At 34.3% G+C, this 7,500-nt stretch overlaps 1 pseudogene; it reads right to left on the bottom strand.

Moving 5' to 3' along the window:
* LOC143040430 (angiotensin-converting enzyme-like) overlaps positions 1–7,500 on the bottom strand; it is a 75,505-nt pseudogene that overhangs the window by 43,887 nt on the left and 24,118 nt on the right.

The raw sequence follows: 7,500 nt of genomic DNA, 5'->3' as shown, positions 1-7,500 counted from the left end.
TGTTAATTATTTCCAAATAATTTAGTGGCTTATGTGAATATGATCATTATTTTAAAAAATAACTACTGTACTCAAAAGTAGCCTAAATCATACTGTATTCATTTACCTATTTATTCATTTATAAATTATGCAACATGCTAAGATTTTCTGTTTCCATATCAGGATCTGTATCAACAGCTTCAATCCCTTCATCATCGACTCCGCTTGAATTATCTACAAACCTGACTACACCATTAAAGAGGTCACTATCAGACTCCTCCAATGGCGCCACTTCTGCTAAATCATTTAGATCTAAAAGAAAATAATCAACATCTCTGGACAGATTTATCATAAAAACTTCAGCCTCTCAAAAGGAAAATCTCGACAAAGAAGTTGCAAGAATTATATTTGCTACAAATTCACCATTTCGTCTTGTTCAGCATCCTCAGTTTTTCAAGATGGTTCAGAACCTGAGGCCAGGTTATATTCCTCCATCCAGAAAATATATTTCTGATAAGTACTTGGATCTTGTGTATGAGAAGGAACATAAAAAATGTGCAGATGACCTGAATAATGAAACTGTATGTCTTTCAATTGATGGATGGTCTAACATCCATAATGAGCCTATAATATGTGTCACTCTAACAACATCCACTGGTCAGATTTATTTAGTTGACACAATAGCATCAAGGAAACCTCACACTGCTGAATATCTTCTACAACTTGTACAAAATTCGATCAAGAAGACTGAACAAGATTTTGGTTGTCACACTGGAATTGTTGTGACAGACAATGCAGCAAATGTCACCAAGATGAGAAAACTCTTGGAGGAATCGAGTGAACCTGAGCATACCGTCCTCACATACGGCTTATACTGTTCCTTGTATACTTGTGGCAAGTCCATAACACTACTCCTTATATTGATATGCTAAAAATGTCCTCTAGCAATCAGATCGCATATCAGATAGTAATCCCACAATATTCAAAATCTATATAAAAAACAACAACATTTAAATCAAATAAATCTGATTTAGATAATGAAAAATCGATTTTTTGTTATATTTTTTTAAAAGATAAAAAAAAAAAAAAAAAAAAAAAAATCGCCAACCCTGATGTCCACTAACCTCATACAATAATACCTGCTAAGTCCGGCTATAATTGGCATTTCAAAGCATAACAGTGCCTTAAAAATAGTTTCTTATTTCACTATAAATGTTTATTACTTACACTGCATTGAATAAGTGAATAGTTGATATATTAGTCCTATATACAATGTTAGGTTTCTAGTTTTGATATATTTGTCCAATATGAAATATTAGGTAACAAAGAAAGCAATGGCCTCCGCTAGCGGACCCAGGGATCTGGGTGCGCACGTCCTGTGTAATAGTAGTCCTTGATATATATATATAGATATATATATATATATATATATATTAACAACCAATGTGCACTTTAATTCTAAGCCATCAACATCGGGAGACTCAATGGAGGTCGACATGCAGAAATTGAAATGCGGTACTGCCAAGGACTCCAACCCAGTAATCACATGATGAGTGACGTAGTAACTTACTAACTACGCTATCAAGAGAGATATAAGTTGAGCGCAGCTTTTCTTATATATTTGTATGCTCGAGTTACATACATATACATGAAATATTGTGTTTAACCCATCTCCACTATGATAGTACAATTGGAAGTATACAAACGTGGGAAAGTATTTGTACAACAATGATTGGGTCCCAGTGGATTAGAGATACATTTTAACAACCACAATGCACTTTAATTCTAAGCCATCAACATCGGGAGACTTAATAGAGGTCGACATGCAGAAATTGAAATGCGGTACTGCGAAGGACTCGAACCCAGCAATCACATGACAAGTGCCGTAGTAACTTACTAACTATGCTATCAAGAGATATATAAGTTGAGCGCAGTTTTTCTTGTATATTTGTATGCTCGAGTTACATACACATACATGAAACTTTGTGTTTAATCCATCTCCATTATGATTGTACAATTGGAAGTATACAAACGTGGGAAAGTATTTGTACAACAATCATTGGGTCCCAGTGATTAGAGATACATTTTAACAACCACAATGCACTTTAATTCTAAGCCATCAACATCGGGAGACTCAATGGAGGTCGACATGCAGAAATTGAAATGCGGTACTGCCTAGATCTCGAACCCAGCAATCACATGATAGGTGCGCAGTGATTTACCAACTACGCTATCAAGAGAGATATAAGTTGAGCGCAGCTTTTCTTATATATTTGTATGCTCGAGTTACATACACATACATGAAATTTTGTGTTTAACCCATCTCCACTATGGTAGTACAATTGGAAGTATACAAACGCGAGAAAGTATTTGAACAACACGGAATGGGTCCCAGTGATTAGAGATACATTTTAACAACTACAATGCACTTTAATTCTAAGCCATCAACATCGGGAGACTTAATGGAGGCCGACATGCAGAAATTGAAATGCAATACTGCAAAGGACTCGAACCCAGCAATCACATGACAAGTGCCGTAGTAACTTACTAACAAGTGCGCTCAACATATATCTCTCTTGATAGCGTAGTTGGTAAGTTACTACGGCACTTGTCATGTGATTGCTGGGTTCGAGTCCTAGGCAGTACCGCATTTCAATTTCTGCATGTCGGCCTCCATTGAGTCTCCCGATGTTGATGGCTTAGAATTAAAGTGCATGGTGGGTATCAAAATGTATCTCTAAGTACTCGGACCTATTCAGTGTTGTATATATATATATATATATATATATTATATATATGTACATATATATATATACATATATATAAGTATATGTGCAAAAATAATCACAATAACGCGTGACGAAAAGATATTGCCGAAACCACAGGGAAACGTTCAGTATTCCGACTTTATTTTCCCTGTGGTTTCGGCAATATATATATATATATATATATATATATATATATATATATAAACAAAAATATATATATATATACATATATATATATATATATATATATATATATATATATATATATATACTAGCCAATTACCCCGCGTTTTGCTGCGAGTTCGTGAATAATCCTAACCTAACCATACCATACCTAACTTAACCCTTAACCTTAACCAAAATATATTTTAAATGAAATATAGCTTTAAAGACTCCCCCTCCCAGATGTCCGCCCCCGTACCCGAAGGTTGAGAAACCCTAGTTTGAAAATACAAGCATATACAAACACAAATATCATGTGCACATTCTTTTGCGTGCGTGTGTAAGCGTGTGTGTGGATTGACAATAAAAGCTAAAAGGTGAAGAAATGTATCTACTTTACTTATCTTCAGAATATATATGGTTATAGGGGTTTATTTGAAGAAAAAACAACTAGGGAAAGTTTGTAAATGATAAATTTCCGCCGCACTAAAATTAAATGAAAAAAGCAATATTTCAACATTTGGTAAAATTATACAATCATTTTCCATTTGCATGATTTTTTCATACAAAAGCTATCATTGTTTGCGGCAACATTAATTCCATAAAATATAAATAATATTTATGAACACATACAATGGTTTGTTTAATTATATTGATTCTTATGTTACAAGAATAAAAACTTAAGGGAGGACTACAGTAGTGGCGTGTTCCCTCACCATAAACCACCTAACTTTAACCCTTAACCTTTGCCAAATATTTTTTTTTAAATTAAATACTCCCCCTCCCAGGTTTGCGTCCTCCCTCCCGAAGTTGGGAAACCCTAGTTTGAAAATACATGCATACACAAACACAAATATCATGTGTACACATTCTTTTGCGTGCCAAGGACTCGAACCCAGCAATCACATGACAAGTGCCGTAGTAACTTAATAACTACGCTATCAAGAGAGATATAAGTTGAGCGCAGTTTTCCTTGTATATTTGTATGCTCGAGTTACATACACATACATGAAATTTTGTGTTTAACCCATCTCCACTATGATAGTACAATTGGAAGTATACAAACGCGGGAAAGTATTTGTACAACAATGATTGGGTCCCAGTGATTAGAGGTACATTTTAACAACCACAATGCACTTTAATTCTAAGCCATCAACATTGGGAGACTCAATGGAGGCCGACATGCAGAAATTGAAATGTGGTTCTGCCAAGGTCTCGAACCCAGCAATCACATGACAAGTGCGCAGTGACTTACCAACTACGCTATTAAGAGAGATATAAGTTAAGCGCAACTTTTCTTATATATTTGTATGCTCGAGTTACATACACATACATGAAATTTTGTGTTTAACCCATCTCCACTATGATAGTACAATTGGAAGTATACAAACGCGGGAAAGTATTTGTACAACACGGAATGGGTCCCAGTGATTAGAGATACATTTTAACAACCACAATGCACTTTAATTCTAAGCCATCAACATCGGGAGACTTAATGGAGGCCGACATGCAGAAATTGAAATGCAATACTGCCAAGGACTCCAACCCAGCAATCACATGACAAGTGCCGTAGTAACTTACTAACTACGCTATCAAGAGATACATAAGTTGAGCGCAGCTTTTCTTGTATATTTGTATGCTCGAGTTACATACACATACATGAAATTTTGTGTTTAACCCATCTCCATTATGATAGTACAATTGGAAGTATACAAACGTGGGAAAGTATTTGTACAACAATCATTGGGTCCCAGTGGATTAGAGGTACATTTTAACAGCCACAATGCACTTTGATTCTAAGCCATCAACATTGGGAGACTCAATGGAGGCCGACATGCAGAAATTGAAATGCAGTACTGCTAAGGTCTCGAACCCAGCAATCACATGATAAGTGCGCAGTGACTTACCAACTACGCTATCAAGAGAGATATAAGTTGAGCGCAGCTTTTCTTATATATTTGTATGCTCGAGTTACATACACATACATGAAATTTTGTGTTTAACCCATCTCCACTATGATAGTACAATTGGAAGTATACAAATGCGAGAAAGTATTTGTAAAACACGGAATGGGTCCCAGTGAATTAGAGATACATTTTAACAACCACAATGCACTTTAATTCTAAGCCATCAACATCGGGAGACTTAATGGAGGCCGACATGCAGAAATTGAAATGCGGTACTGCAAAGGACTCGAACCCAGCAATCACATGACAAGTGCTCTCAACATATATCTCTCTTGATAGCGTAGTTGGTAAGTTACTACGGCACTTGTCATGTGATTGCTGGGTTCGAGTCCTTGGCAGTACCGTGTTTCAATTTCTGTATGTCGGCCTCCATTGAGTCTCCCGATGTTGATGGTTTAGAATTTAAGTGCATTGTGGGTATCAAAATGTATCTCTAATTACTGGGACCCATTCAGTGTTGTATATATATATGTATAAATATATATATATATATATAATATATATATACATGTATATATGTGTACTAGCTAATATATATATATATATGTATATATATCCATGTATATATGTGTATATATATATATATATATATATATATATATATACTAGCCAATTACCCCGCGCTTTGCTGCGAGTTCGTGAATAATCCTAACCTAACCATACCATACCTAACTTTAACCCTTAACCCTAACCAAAATATCTTTTAAATGAAATATAGCTTTAAACACTCCCCCTCCCAGATGTCCGGCCCCATACCCAAAGGTTGGGAAACCCTAGTTTGAAAATACAAGCATACACAAACACAAATATCATGTGCACATTCTTTTGCGTGCGTGTGTAAGTGTGTGTGTGGATTGAAAATAAAAGCTAAAAGGTGAAGAAATGTATCTACTTTATTTATCTTCAGAATATATATGGTTATAGGGGTTTATTTGGAAAAACCTAAGGAAAGTTTGTAAATGATAAATTTCCGCCGCACTAAAATTAAAAAACAGCAACAATATTTCAATATTTTGTAAAATTATACAATCATTTTCCATTTGCATGATTTTTTCTTACAAAAGCTAGCATTGTTTGCGGCAACATTAATTTCATAATATAAACAATATTTATGAACACATACAATGGTTTATTTAATTATTGATTCTTATGTTACAAGAATAATAACTTAAGGGGGGACTACAGTAGTGGCGTGTTCCCTCACCATAAACCACCTAACTTTAACCCTTAACCATAGCCAAATATTTTTTTGAATTAAATACTCTCCCTCCCAGGTTTGCGCCCTCCCTCCGGAAGTTGGGAAACCCTAGTTTGAAAATACATGCAAACACAAATATCATGTGTACACATTCTTTTGCGTGCGTGTGTATGTGCATGTGTGTATGTGGATTCACAATAAATGTCTACAGCTGAAAGGTGAAGATATGTATCTAGTTTATTTATCTTCAGAATATATATTGTTATTGGGGTTTGTGAATGAACTATTTCCGCCCGCACAAAAATTAAATGAAAATAACCAATATTTCAACATTTGGTAAAATTATACAACCATTTTCTATAAACATGCTTTCTTCTTACAAAAGCTATCATAGTTTGTGGCAACATTAATTTCATAAATGTAAACAATATTTATGGATACATACAATGGTTTTTTAATCATATTAATTCTTAAGTCACAAAAAATAATACGCGACTTCAGGGGATACTACATAAAACTCTTAACTTTAACCCTTAACCCTAACCAAAATATTTTTTTTCGAAGTGAAATATAATTATCAGTACCTGATGTGAGAATATATATGGTCATGGGGTCTATCTCTAAAACCCTAGGAGGCGTTCGTGTACAAACAAACAAATAAAAAATCAGACAGACAGACAGAGGCTACTACTTTATCATTATGATATATATATATATATATATATATATATATATATATATATATAATATATGTATGTATATATATATATATATATATATGTATGTATATATATACATATATATATATATATACACACACTATAATAAAGTAATAGCCTCTGTCTGTCTGTCTGTCTCTTTGTTTGTTCACGAACTCCTAGGGTTTTAGAGACAGACCCCATAACTATATATATTCTGATACCCTATTCCTCCAGGTAATTGGATAACTATATTTCATTTGAAAAATATATTTTCTTTAGGGTTAAGGGTTAAAGTTAGGTGGGGTATGATTAGGTGAGTGATTATTCACGAACTCCTCCTAGGTTTTTGCAGATAGACCCCTATAACCATATATATTCTGAAACCTTATAACCCAAGGTACTTGGATAACTATCTTTCATTTGTCTGTCTGTCTTTTTGTTTGTTTGCTTGTTTGTTTATTTGTTCACTAGCTCCTCCTAGGGTTTTAGAGATAGACCCCTATAACCATATATATTCTGATACCCTATCACTCCAGGTACTTGAATGACTATATTTCATTAAAAAAATATTTTGGTTAGGGTTAAGGGTTAAAGTTAGGTGGGGTATGGTTAGGTTAGAGATTATTCACAAACTCCTCCTAAGTTTTTGCAGATAGACCACTATAACCATATATATTCTGAAACCTTATAACTCAAGGTACTTGGATTACTTTCATTTGTCTATC

The sequence above is a fragment of the Oratosquilla oratoria genome, chromosome 28 (genome assembly GCF_046742065.1).
Source record: "Oratosquilla oratoria isolate Oo_2021 chromosome 28, ASM4674206v1, whole genome shotgun sequence".
NCBI classification, from domain to species: Eukaryota; Metazoa; Arthropoda; class Malacostraca; order Stomatopoda; family Squillidae; genus Oratosquilla; species Oratosquilla oratoria.
The sequence above is the reverse complement of the archived record's forward strand: the minus strand, read 5'-3'. Positions and strand labels throughout refer to the sequence as shown.